This window comes from Cyrtonyx montezumae, unplaced genomic scaffold (genome assembly GCF_038088225.1).
Source record: "Cyrtonyx montezumae isolate F1298 unplaced genomic scaffold, pur_monq_1.0 scaffold_3, whole genome shotgun sequence".
NCBI classification, from domain to species: Eukaryota; Metazoa; Chordata; class Aves; order Galliformes; family Odontophoridae; genus Cyrtonyx; species Cyrtonyx montezumae.
The window spans coordinates 60,588,385-60,602,444 of NW_027072034.1; the positions used below are offsets into that span (position 1 = coordinate 60,588,385).

General features: G+C 44.4%; 2 protein-coding genes across 5 annotated transcripts in view; one reads left to right on the forward strand and one right to left on the reverse strand.

Annotated features, from left to right (window-relative positions):
- The window catches only part of BACH1 (BTB domain and CNC homolog 1), a 506,041-nt gene that overhangs the window by 45,956 nt on the left and 446,025 nt on the right, over positions 1–14,060 (reverse strand). The window lies entirely within an intron of this gene.
- The window catches only part of TIAM1 (TIAM Rac1 associated GEF 1), a 126,690-nt gene that overhangs the window by 28,723 nt on the left and 83,907 nt on the right, over positions 1–14,060 (forward strand). The window contains exon 1 of one of the 4 annotated variants that reach the window (XM_065741793.1): positions 11,810–11,957. The exons of 2 other annotated variants lie outside the window; for them this stretch is intronic. The gene's annotated coding sequence lies outside the window, so the exon portion shown is untranslated. Of the gene's footprint in view, positions 1–11,809; positions 11,958–14,060 lie in introns of those variants that run through there. One more of the 4 variants, XM_065741792.1, reaches the window with a different exon arrangement.

The window sequence follows — 14,060 nt, forward strand, 5'->3', positions numbered from 1 at the left end:
TTTTGGATACCCTGCCTGAACGTAGCCACTGTGGGAATTTTTGATCTTTTTATCTTTCCTTTTTGGGTGTGAGAGTACGTGCATGAGGCAGAGAAGAATTTCCAGTTGCAGTTGAGAATCTGAGGAAACTGGGCTGACACCTTGTGCATGCGGCTCCTTAAGCCTCCCTGCTTCTTTGGGGGACTGCTGAATTATTTTGCATTGATTTCTCTGGGCTTTTGGGTGCAGAGGTGCTCAGCAGAGCTGCTCATGTCTGTAGGCAGACAGGCCGGGTTGCTCTTGTGAAGGCTTGCTCCACATGATGTTGATATGCATGAGCTCAACAGCTTCCTTTTGAAGAAAAAAGCCTGTGTCAGCAGTGTGGAGGGAGACACTTCTTCCTCTGACAGGCCTGAGGTTCCTGCCCACCCTTGGCACATCTAGAAGCTGGCACCTTTGTAGTCTGGAAATAATCACGTGTAGCATCTCAGGAAGGAGAGCTCAGCATTGCAACATCTGAGTGCTGCTTTCTCTCCTCAGAAAGCTGAAAGCATCCAGGTTGATTTAGGACTGAAAAAAAACCGTAACACTGCTAAGCACAGGTGTGAGAGCATGATGCAGCGAGGCCAGAGAGGTGTTACCAGCACACTGCTGCCATGGTGCACCATGTGGCATCGTTACAGCAGCACAGAGCCTTCACTGCATGGATGGTGCTTACGGCAGCAAAACTGCTCTTGGCTGGAATAGCTTATGCTAAGCTTGTTTTTCTTTGGGGAGAAAAAAGTGTTACTATAAGCTGTGTCACAATGCTGTTCATATAACTGTATTGCAGTGGCCTCTGCAGGCATAATCAGAGGTCACGCTCTAGCAAATTTGTGACTGACGTATCTGTACTAGCGAATAGATTTGTAGCTTGGATTCCTAAGCGGCACAGGGCTGTCTGTCCTGCTTTAATATAAAGAAGATAGCTTTTTGATGAAGATTTTATATGCATTGTGTGAGGAGTGGCTGAGGCCCCTGGGTGTGCTGAGCACAGAGCAGAGGAGCTGAGGGGAGGCCTGATGGCGGCTGCAGCTCTCCCAGGGAGCGGAGGGGCAGCGCTGAGCTCTGCTCTGTGTGACAGTGACAGGGCCCGAGGGAACGGCATGGAGCTGTGTCAGGGGAGGGGCGGCTGGGGGATAGGGACAGGCTCTGCACTCAGGGCAGCGGGCATGGAACAGGATGCCCAGGGCTGTGGGCATAGCCCCCAGTACCAGAGCTCAAGGAGCATTCGGACAACGCTCTCAGAAGTAGGGCTTAGATTTTGAGTGGTGCGATGTGGAGCCCAAAGTTGGACTTAGTCATCCTTATGAGACCCTTTCCAGCTTCAGATGCTCCATGGCACCATGGTTGAAAACTGTAAATGATGAAGTGCAAAACATTGGCTTTTATTTTCTTCCTCTTCTTTGTGTTTAGATATATTTGCTCTGAAAGTGGTGGAAAAGTGCAAGTAACAAGTGGAGGAGGGAGTTGCATTGGAAATATTTTGACTTTGCAGTTGCTTACTGTAAGGGAAGTGCAGCCCATCAGTGGGCAAGTTGATTACTAAAGATGGAAAAACTCTCTGGTGACCAAACTTCCAGAGATCTCCAAAGCATTTGCAGGGCCGGCTTTCTACTCTTTCTACTCTTGATGTGGAAATTTGAGCAGTAAAGAACTCTTAACTAATCTTCCAACAGGAAAGGCGAAGGCTGATGCAGCACTTCAGCTTGAAGGAGATCGTGTTGAACTCAATGATGAAGATGTCCTTCAATTCTTTCTTTTGGCCTGTCAAAAATAGCACAAGGGGCTTCCCTTAAAAATTTGTGTTTGAGGTATGTCCATGTGCTGTTAAAGTAAGTTCATCCTCCTGCTGTAGGTCTGTTGAGTCAGCATGGCGATATGGTGAGGCTGTAACTTAGTGGAGGAGCAGAAGGCATCGCAGTCACCTTCCCTAGTGGCTCTGGCACTGGAGGGAGGAAATTTGGCTTACAGGAAGCCTACTTTTTGGGCTCCATGATACTATTTTTAACACCTGTTTCACTAAAACTCTCTTTGTCCAGGAACACAGTGGGATCTTTCTCTGTGCTGCTGCTTTTTGTGTTACAAGGACTCTATCACGCGTATGGGTCCTGTGTGCATACCCACAAAAATGGTGCTAAGAAAGTGGGAGAAAAGAGTGGTCACTCCTGCACTTTGGAGACCTCTTTCTTTATCAGGCAGGTGCAATTTATGGGGATTCAAGAGCAGTTGTGAGCTCAGGTGGGCTGAATAATTCACTTGTAGCTTGAAAGTAGGTGAATATGATCAGTATGCTCACAAATACATGATGTGTGTGCATTTTTACCACAACTTTTATTTTCATATGGGCTGGGAATGATGCCACAGAAAATATCAGTAGCTTTCTCAGCTACTAAAATCATCTACCACTCTGTAAATTTAAAGGGGAAGCTAGATGTTTTCTTTTAGGACTATTTTGGGCCTCATACCAATATGAAGCACTGAAATGAGGGAATGACACCTACTGCTACTGAAATTATAAAGTGCTGTGTAGATTTATGGTGCCTTCATTTGATGGTGTGGCTGATATTTCTCCAGTCTGGCATTTTTGAAGAGGCTCAGCTATTGTTTCATTAAACATTTGCATTTCTAATATGTACTTTAGAATTCCTTAAAAAAATAAGTAAATCCCTCTTATTTATGTTATATTTTATCACTGTATAGTGTTTCATTTATGTGACTATACCCCACACTAACAACTACAGTTAAGAAAAATATTCTTCTAATAAGGCCTAAGGCAGAATGTATTAGTGACCTTCTCTCGTAAGAAAGCATTGAAGCAGAGCTGACAGTAAGCAGTTTTCCACCAACTCTCTGGTTGGGCTTTGGTGAGGTGGGCTCTGTGGCACTCTCTCTAATAGCAGTACCTGGTGACTTTCCAGTAATGTTTCACCTTGGTCTAGGAGATCCATTTTTCTTTTTTGGTGAAAGGTTTATTCACTGAAATGTGGTTTGTGACTCTGGGGCAGCCAAGGAACTCTGGAAGCAGTGCTAACTCGCAGAGGGCTGCATTCAGACAGTGCTGTGTCACTGGAGCTTGTAGATGGAGTCAGGCCTCATCCAGAGTGGTGAACAACTTCTACGAACACTAAAAATCACTAAGTCTTTTCAAATGAAAACTTACATTTCTAGATAGATCATTAAAATAGAGAAAAGGTGGCATCCCCACCCTCACCACTGTGTAATGCACCTGCAAACATGTATATGTACATACTCCCATGCAGCTTTCTGTCCTGTACCCAAGAAAATAGGATGTCACTCCTCCGTGGCAGGGGTTATCTAGATGGGAGTCTTCAGCCTGGGGAGCCTGATTTTCTACCTCTTCCATGGGAGGCATCTTCACACAAGGCTATCTTAAGGCACTACGTTATAGGATCATGCTGGGACAGTTGTCATCAGTTTGTCTTGTAATTAGTTGCTTATGCTTTTCATAGAGTATTTAAATAGTGAGGTACTGAGAGAAAGTGAGAAGCTGATGCTGGAAAATTTCCACACAGGATTTCGAACACCTCTTCTTGCTCTTTCTTTGGTGTTTTGAATTGTTGTCAAGGGAAGAAGAAAACGGAAGCTCCTTTTGATAGTCTGTTGTTCAGAGGAGGTCAAAGGTGCAAAACCTGCAGTTGGTCAGCCTTCACTGCTGGCTCTCCACCGATATCAGGTAGCTTATGCATTCCAGCTGCAACATTGTTCCTGCGTGAACCCTAGCTTGCAAAGCAAGGGGAGAACTTGAAAAACTGTCATGAGTACATTTTTTTAAATTGACTGTTCAAGTTACCCTTTTCTACCTGAGTGTATCGATGCTGTCCTTACGGAGCCTTTTTGTTTTGTTATATGAAACAGTCCTATTGTTTTAACCCTCAAAAGGAAGCTCTGGGCTTCATTGTTTCTGCTTTGCTTTTGTTGAAGGTATTCTTCCCTTTGCTGGCCTTTGCTGTGAGTGTGAAGATTGCAAGTGTTATTCTGGATGAGGTCAATGTATTCTATGGCAGTATTCACAGATACTTCAATTTGCAGATGCTTCAACTGTGAAAGCCTGGCTTGGGCATCTTTTGATTACATTTGCTTTTTTATCACAATTATATCACATTAGTTATGTGACCTTAGGATCAATACGAGACAGAATATCTCTTATACTGTGACTTTCTTTCTCTGTGTCAGCAGCCCAAGTCAGAAGTGTGTTCTCTTCTTTGCATGTCATCACTGAAAGCATTAAAAAACCTTATCCCTTGAGTCAGATAATTCTTTCAGCACAACCTCTCTGCGAAGTTTCTTGTTTATATCATAATTCCTATGCTAGTCTTTGTCACCTTCATCTTAGCTAATAGCTTCCCAGAAAGATATCTACTACCCACTCCTCCACTATAAAATGGCTTATCCTGTTGGAGAAAGAGATCGATGAGTGTGCCACAATCCATGTGGCATTTTACTCTTTTCCCACTTCTTGCTGTGCTATTCCTCCTCCTCTCAGACGTGATCCCCAGCCTCGCACGCGGTTAAGGCTTGGCAGATGGCTGTGTCATTTCTTGGATCACTTGTTCCCCAGTCCCAGGCAGGATCCTGATCTGCAGGTTTTAATATAAAAATTATTGTACTTAAACCTGTGGTTTCTTGTACCACTTCTCTCATAGTTTTGGGATGCAGATGAAAAACTCCTGCTGACTGGCACATTTTAAACTCTTTGAATTTAGCTCCCCAGATACCTCTGATGTGGTATTCACACACTTCACTCCCCCATGCCCTTAGTGAAAATTAAATCAGAGCATTCACTTTCTTTTGAAGCCAGGTTCAGAGCTGGCTGGTTTCACTTTCCATCATGAATCCTGCTTCATAATTTGGCCTTTTCTTCTCAGAAATGCTCACCATCAACCCTATCACCACATCTGGCAGGCTTTAAGCTCTCCCCGTGATGTCTCCTGGGAGATCACGGCTCCCTGTAGGTTTTGCCCCCTCTGAACTGAGGAGGCAGCTCCTGATGTGAGAGGACTTCAGTGCCGGGCACTCCTTCAGCAGGATAGAGCTGGGCTCTTGGGAGATGTGTGATATATGAGTTGTAACTAAAACCGGTAGGCCCAGATAAGCGTACTGCAGTGAGAATGCATTTCAGTGATGGCGTTTGAGTGATCAGGTTCTGTCAGAACGTCCCAGATAAAATCTGCGTGCTTAATTTAACTCTGACAGTGGCAAGCTGGTGCAGACCAGCTGGGTTTTGCATGAACGTTTCTGTATGCATGCTGGTGAAACAGTGAGGGTTTGTCTTATGGTAATGCCAGGCTGCAAAACCTGCTCTGGGGTGCTTGGTATCATCTCATTAGACAAAACCAGCAGCCATGTAGTCACAAGCGTGCTGGAAACAACAAATGCTTTCAGTAGCAGATGAATCTTGCTAAACACCAACCTAAAAGTAGGAGCTCACTAGTACCAGAACTTCCACAAGGCACGCTGCCTTGCTATGTGTTCAGTTTTGGGCCCCTCACCACAAGAAAGTTATTGAGGCCCTGGAGTGTTTCCAGAAAAGGGCAGCAAAGATGTAAGGGGTCTGGAGCACAAGTCTGATGGGAAGCGGCTGTGGGAGCTGGGATTGTTCAGTCTGGAGGAGAGGAGGCTGAGGGGAGACCTCACTGCTTTGTGCAACCACCTGAGAGGAGGCTGTGGTGAGATGGGAGTCAGCCTCTTCTCCCAGGTACCAGCAATAGGATGAGAAGGGAATGATCTCAAATTGCACCAGAGAAAGTTCAGGTTGGATAGTAGGAAAAGTTTATTTTCAGAAGGAGTGGTAAGGCAGTGGCACAGGCTGCCTGGGGAGGTGATGGAATCACCATCTCTGGAGGCATTCAGGAGCTGTGTGGATGTGGCACTGAGGAACATGGTCAGTGGGCATGGTGGGGGTGTGCTGACAGTTGGACTGAATGATCTTAGTGATCTTTTCCAACCTTAATGATTCTGTGATTCTATTCTTGTATTCCAACAACTTAAAAAGATGTCCTCTTCTTTAATACCTTTCTGTCCTCTCACTGGTGCTTTTGCAGAAGTTTTGCATCTTTTCTGCTAATTCTGCAGCTTACCTTGTAGTGCTGCTGTACCTCAGTGAGGTACCTCATACTCCATCAGAGCAAATCTGGCAAAAACGTGAGAGCTGCTCTCATCACAAGCTTGCCTGAGTTCAATTTGCTGTGTTTTTTCTTAGACCTCTGGAATCCCTCCCTGGTATTTAAGTTGAGGTATCTAAAATTAGATACTTGTGTTTGTATCTCAGGCACCATCTTAATGATCTGTGTGAGGTCTTTGGCATTGCCTGAAAATCAGATTGCTTACCTATGTGTTTAAATGAGGATATATGCTAAACGCTTCCTTTCCAATTTCCACCCTCCCCCTCCAATTATTGGCCTTAATTTTTTTTCCACAATGTTTTTATCCTTCACATCCTGCCTGCTATGGCTCCCCACTCACTCAAGCCAAGGATTTTGATTTTTATTACTACTTGAGATTGTCACTCTGGGTGGTTTTGCAGTGTCTGTTCAATGTGAATATGTACACTGATACACCCACTTGGTGCCATGTCTCCTGTTCTGAACATTTTCTTGTTACTTCTAAATACGTTTAATGCATTTGGCACACCCTGTCCTTATTGTGCATCAGCAGATCTCCATTCCATTGGCACAAACAGAAAGTGCATTTCAATCAAAGCATAATAGCAATAATATATAACCTTAAGGTAAGTAAACAAGCCAGACAGTTTCATTTGGGGAATTCTTTTCCTTTTTTATGTAACGGGTAAATGCATGCACAGCCCTTCCAGCTCCAGCTCCTGTTCTCATTCTCTCCTTCCATGAAGGCCAGGCAGATTCCTGCTGCCCTGCAACTCTGCATGGCTTTGTGCCACTCTTACTGCCTCAGGGCAGGCTGTAAACCAACCCCCCCTCCCCAGCTTCCCAGCACCCTGCACGCAAGCTGCTGTTAGCCTGCCCCACAGCTCCAGGGAGTTGCCCTCTTGGCTTCCCATAGATTTGCTTATGTCTGATGATCTGAAATTAGAATCCTTTCCCTGCTTTGCCCTGTTCTTTCAACGTGTAAATCCTTGCACAATTCCCGTAGGGAAGAAAGGGGGATTTTCCCACCGTTAAAAATAAAAGGAAAGGGAAGGAGAAAGGCTGAAAACACATAAGATACTTGTAAAAGTGATTAGAAAACAAACAAACCTGCAACTAGGTCAGTTATTTGCATCTCCTAGTATAAATATAGAAAGCCTGAATAGGGAGCTTCCCCTTGGGCTGGCTACCTGCTCTGTTAATGCATTATCAAAGTGCTTTGTCAGTGCCATGCCTCTGATTTCATCTTCTTTAGCTGTGATTTGGGGATGATTGTCGCTTATACAGAGATTGTGGGTCTCCTGACAGACCTTCCTCTCTCTTTCTTTTTTCATCCCTTCCTTAGAAATTCTCATAGGTATGGTGCTATAGCTGGAGGAACAAGGCTTCCCACATCCTTTCATTATGAATTCTGTACAAAGAGAATGTGGGTTTATTTTTCTTTCTCCTCCTCTTCATCTGGAGCAATCACACAGCATTGTTCTCCTAACTATGAGAGATGCAAAGGGTGCATGTTAGTGAGGTGGTTACGAAGAATTTTTGCAATTCCAGTGCTACTGGCCAGTTCCAGCAGATGTGTGGATATCCTTCCCAGCCTTGTCTGGATGGTCATCATCATCTGACTACAGATTCAGGAGTTCTTTTTGACACATAGCATAAGCAGTAGTTGTTTTAAAACTCATTTTCCTCACAAACAAAAGGTTTATATGGCATTTCCTTATAGAAAACACAAAGGAGAACATATTTGTCTTTGATTGTCACTGCTTTAAACGTCAGCCAGCTTCTGCAATCCACTTGAGCTGGGCTCTGAGCTCTGTGCCATCATAGCTAGTTTCAGTGACTACGCTGAGAACAGGGAAACTAGGAGCATTTCTGATCTCAGACGTGCATCTTGCCTCATCATAGGAAGCCATCTCAAAGATCTGGGCTTAGAGAAGCCCCTCTCCCTTCATTCCTTCCTCTCTCCTTGCCCTCCTTCGCTCCCTCCATCCCTTCCTTCCTTACTTTCCACCTTCCTTACTGCCTGCCTTCCTCCCTCCCTTCCCGTCTCTCTGTTTTCCATCGACCTACCCAACCACTCCATCCATCCACCCATCCATCCACCCATCCATCCATCCATCCATCCATCCATCCATCCATCCATCCATCCATCCATCCATCCATCCATCCATCCATTCATCCATCCACCTCCCATGGGTTGCTGTGTTTTGTTTTGCCAAGAGCAGCTCAAAAATACAGGATGAGGAGAGAACTGTAAAGGTAAGGGCAGCAGGACCCTGGAGCATGCTAGAGCATTCACCTTCTTCTCAGGGTAGATACTACCATTGATTTTGGCAGCAATTCATATTAATAAGTGATAATAAAGGCTAACAAAATATGGCCTCCAGTTACAAGTAAAGTGATTCTCTGTTACAGTAAGCAGGATCGAACACCAGAGCTACAGTGGTTTGGAATAGGATAGGATAGTGGGTGGAGAATACAGCCCAGAGGTACTGATTAATATTAAATATTTTCTGTTTGAAATGACTGCTGTTTCCTGACTATGTATATCCATCCTGGTGTTTTATAGTAGAATTAGCGAGGGCTTCACGAAGCTTGATGAAGATTTGTGTAATGACTAACTGGTCTCACATTTGCAGTTGCATTTTGAATCTGACAAAAAAAAAAGCAAAACACCCATCATAAAATAGAAATGTAAAAATAGAATTGAAGGAGAGCTGTCGTTCTTCCAGCCAACTTTTCATGTTTCCTGGAGGACATATACTTACATGCTAATTTTTCCTTGCTGGACAAGAAGTGTTCTACTTTGAAAAGGAGGCTTTTAGAAAGCTGTAGCTTTCATATTTTTCATCCATTAAAGCTAATGTTAAGTGACTGCAAACAGAAAGCAAAGCAAGTGTTTTTTTCCTTAATCTTTTGGCATTGTAAACTCATCCCAACATATGAAAGCCAATCCTCTCATTGCTGTACCTAGAATCACAGGTAGCAGATGTGATGAATAACTAGGTGCTCCTTTAATATATTCTTCTTCCTTACTATGCTCTCATTTAATCCATTCATCGTGGCTTGCTGCAAGCTCCCTCAGTTTGAACTGACTTAAGCTGCTGTGTTCTGAGCCCTGTGGGAACTCCTTGGCCTGATTTTTCAAGGCACTGTTTTGTGGCTATGAAATAAATACAGCTGTGCTACTTCCAAGCCTTCAAAGAGCAAGAGGAGTTGCACTGATATGTGTAGGCATTTGCATACATGCGTGCACAGATGCATCATAGATGTGTATATATGTGTGTTCGTGCGTGCATGTCTGCATGAACCAGCTCTAAGCCTGAACATTTAGTCTTGAGGATAGATTGAAAACCTTCCTTTGATGGTTCTTTTTTTATGAGGTGGGCTGTTCCAAGCATACATGCTTGCAGCTGCCTGACAGCCCTGAGACTGGTTGCTGTGAGTTACCAGTGGTCTGAGCATGCAGTTAGCTGCCCCTCAGTCAGGCTCTGCTCACATAGCAAGCATCCAGGAGCACCTAAAGCAAATCCTGTGAGGGAGGGCTCTGTGCTGGGAAGCAAGCTGCAACAAGCCATTTTGCTGTTTTTGCTTCTGTCTTTCCTCCTGATGGAGGAGCACATACATCCTCCTTTGCCTCAAGGACTTCCTTTTGGCTGTTGTGTCAGGGGACGCCTCATCCAAGGCATCCACACTGCAGGACCCACACAGGTACTGCAGCAGGAGAACTGGGGCTGCTGGGGTGAACTACAGAGTGTGGAGATAAGGACTGTTCCAGTGCATGCTAATGTCAGGCAAAGAGGAGTATGAAAACCTGATGTTTTCCTTGAAAGGTGCAGCTTGGTTTCATTTGAGAAAGTCTCTCCAAGCTGTAGATGTTAATAGGAACAAACATTTTCAGGAAGGAGTCCATAGGTAGTGATAAATCCTTTTCTTCTAGAGGAACCACGTGTGCATGAGCAGTCACTGTTCTTGCAAAGGATATTACCAGCTCTTCAGATATACTAGAGCCGAGTGAGAATTTGGTTCACACAGCTTCCAGTTGTGAGCCTTCACTTTGGATCTTTTCACCTTTTTAGCAAACAAGGCAATTCATTTAAACTTCGATGTAGAGCGTGAGTAGAAGCAGAAGATAATTTACATTGGAGGAGCAAAGCAGTGCGTGGAGTGGGGCACACTGTGGCTAGTTTCTTGCAGAAGTGAGCAGAGTTGGCTTCAGGCTGGAGCAGATCTTCCTGACTGAATTACAGACTCCTCAAAAACCACTTCATGATGGTAAACCTGATAAATGCTCAGCCACATCTGTATTTTTCCTCTTTTGGACAAGTTTTCTGTGGCCTTAGCAGACAGATCTGAAAAAAAGATTATCACAAATCCTATTTCTTTGGAGGTGAGGAATGTACTTCACAGGATTATCCGTCATGCGGTGGATGCAGGTGGAAAGTCTCTTGCCTGCAGGACCTTGTTTGTCAGCAAGATTCCTGTCTTATAAACTATTGGCAGCTGGCATGATAATGAGTCCATTTCAATATAAATGAGCTTCATTTTATTAATTTCTGTCAGCTCCTGAGCAATTCATGAACTGCTTTTCAGAACTCAACCAACAGCTTGGGGGGAAAGGGGGAGGTGGGGAACAGAGAGGGCAACATGAAGGAGGAAAAAGAAAATGAGAATGTTTTTAATTTGGAAAGGAGCCGATGACGCTCATTTCTTTTGAAAACTCTGCCAAGTGGGGATCACAGTTCCCCACCAGATAGCTCTAATAACCTGATAGGCATCGGTAATCTCATCCAAAGCTTTCTGTTTTGTTTTCCTTGAGTCTTTTGGAGGTATTTATAACTTGTTCAACTGGGCTCACAGCGTTTTGTTGACACTACTTCAGGGCCATGGAGGGGGCAGCTGTGTGACTGGAGCTGGTGAGAGCAGAGCCCTGGATCCTCCAGTGGTCCCTGTGTGGCTCCCAGTGGTACCAGGCCACGTAGCTGCTTGGGCTTGTACATGAGCACCTGTGTGACTTGAGGACTGTTCTCATGGCCGGTTGAGGTCTAGGTACGCACAGACCGTCTCTTGTACCCGTGCTTTTGTGGGTGCAATTAACCCCAAGAGCCTTTCTCTGTGCACAAAAACACATGTAAATGCTCCGCTGCATGCCTCTGATTCGTCCTTGCACACTGTTAATGAAATCACTGCTGGGATTAGTACCCTTCTCATAAATTAAGCTGTTGACACAGAGGCATTTTGTCTCGCGTCTCTGTTTTGGGCCATTCTTGGTCAGTTTGCCTCTAGAGGCACCTTGGAGGGTGCCTTTGTGAGAGGCTGTGTTCAGAGCCCTGTCCCGGCAGCAGGCACAGGTGTGTTCTCTGCCCTGACTGCTTCTTTGAAAGACACTTTCATTTCATCAGGGAATCGTATTGCAAAAAGTGCCAGGATGGCGAGCTCTGCATATTGGGCTTTTTGCTTTTTCTGCTCTCATCAGACTGTATAATTCAAATAGAAACATGGCATTTGCATGCTGTACTGAGCGATGTTTCCTAGGTAAGTGATGATAATAGGACTTGGCAGAATATGTCCTCCTGTATGGCCGCTCCTGCTAACCCTTTGTCTGATTTTTTTTTTCTCCCCTCTTTCTCCCCAGGTTTTTGGCATATAGTCATAGACTCTGACGAGGGAGTAATGGAGGCGCTGAGTGGCAGGTGCTGACAGCTTCTGCAATCCCAGTAACTGTTCATTTTGGTATCATTTGCAATTCTATACCTCTAAATGCCACAGTTCTCTTGGGAAAGGTTGCGCTGGATACCAGTATTGCCTTGGAAGGTACATGTGTGTCCATACATTTTCTTGAGGAGTTTGCTGTGTTTGTATAGTGGTTTGTGGGAGGGGAAAAATTGGATAAGCTGCATGTGGCTTATGGTTACACCCATTTAGCAATACAAAGGCATTTGAATTGCTATCAAGCAGCTACTGATGACATCCTTTCCTCCCTCTCATCTCTCCTCCTCTTATTTGAATCGCCTGCAGGGCCTTTTTGGAGTCCATCCCATGCTTTAACTTATGCGAGAATGGCTTAGGAAAAAGAAATGACTGGTTAAAAGGTTCTTATTTGAAAACAATTAAATGTGCTGTTGGAGTTTCTGGGAAACTCAAAGGCATACTATAGAATTTCAGTCTCCTTCTTGCCCTTTTGAAAAAGCACACATTAATTACAATAAAATGTGTATGTTCGCACTTGGTTATTAGCCTTGTACATTTTTCTGTGTGGTTATTGTGAGTTCAGTAAAAATCTTTGTTGTTGGCTGAAAGATTTGCGCAGAAGTTTATTTCTGTAGAATCACTGCTCACTGTGGACTTAATCATTGTTCTGGTTCTCACAACCTTCAAGCTTTGCTCCAGGAGAAAAACACAGATTTGTCACCAGGGCCTCCTACTAGAATCTAAATTTAAATTGGCAATCTGTTGTCTTGCGAGGTGCTTCAAATTTGGTTGAAAGTTAATAATATGTCAGATTTTATCCTGGAATCTGAAGGCCCAACTTTTTGGAATTTGGAGAGTTAGTAACTTAGGTTTACTTTAAACGAATATCTTGGCTTTGTAGTACTTTTAAGGTATACTTAATATCGGGGAGAAGGGAAGAGAAACAAAAATGAGTTTTCAAATGAAATGGTGTTCTTTAGATGGGACTGTCATTGCCGGTCATTTGGAATTTGATCTTCTTTATCTGTAACCATTTTATATGACTCATCCAGCGAAGACTCAGCAGTTCAGCTAGAGTTCAACCGGTCTGTCTAGGGTAGTTGATAGAAGGAGCATTGTTTTTTTTCCAAAGATTTGCTGCAGAGTTTTTGTTCTCCCTGTTGATATCCTAATGTTGATATCACAGTCACATATTCAGTCCTTGTTTTCCTGATAAAAATATAAAAAATCCTTACTGTCTATTGATGTGCAATAGGTAGACCTTCCTGGTCCTTCCTGGACTTCCACGATTTTGATGTTTTCCCTATTCTGAACCAGGACAGAACAGATGTTGTGGGAGAGGGAGCCCCTTCCCAGAACAGCCACAGCTTGATGGTCAGGCTGCCTCTTGAGGATGTGGAGAAGCAAGTCACAGCCCCATTTACTTCACTTGGATTGCAGATACAGATCTTGATCTTCTGCTTCCTTAGCAAGTGGCTGAGTCACTGAGCTGGTACCTCCTCTAGGAGACATGCCTGTGACCCTGTTGGGTTTTCACATTTCTCCCTCTTGGAATGCAGGAGCCTTTCATCAGAACTGGTCTGTTCCCACAAAAAGTTCGGGTTTTGATGAATTGACATTTTCTGCTGAAAAATTTCCAACTGGTTTTGCTTGCAATAGTGGTCTGTGTGCACTAAGCTCTGCTGGCTTTGGAAAATAATTCAGAACAGATTTTTGACACGTCGCAATCCTTGGCCATGCTTGACAGACCTGTTTAAAGCATCAAGATGTGTCACACTTGATTTATGTAGTATCCTGTGGGTACCTCGATAGGTCTTTAATGGTCACCTTAGGATTCAGGCAGGCGAGCTAACAAGGGGAGCCTTTGTCCTATCGGCGTTTACGTGCAAGTCCCATTAATATGACTCATTTTCTTAATTTGATACAGATTTTTTTCATTGAGTGTGCTAAATTCAGTTAAGCTGTAGACGGGCAGCATCTGGCAGTTGTAGCTGGAGCAGTTGGAGACATTTCTGCCCCAGGGTGTCTGCTGCTGCCCTAGGAGGGGAGGGCTGGGGCTCCCCTCCCCTGCCATGCTCCTGCTAGCTGAGGACACTGCATCTGCACCAAGGCTGCCCCTGCCACCCTGTCCCCCCTTCTCTGGCTCCCGCATCACTCTTCAGCCATGCTGCCTGTCCTTGCTGTTTCCCCAGACAGGCTTCCTTGTGCTGTTGCTGGTGCGTGTGC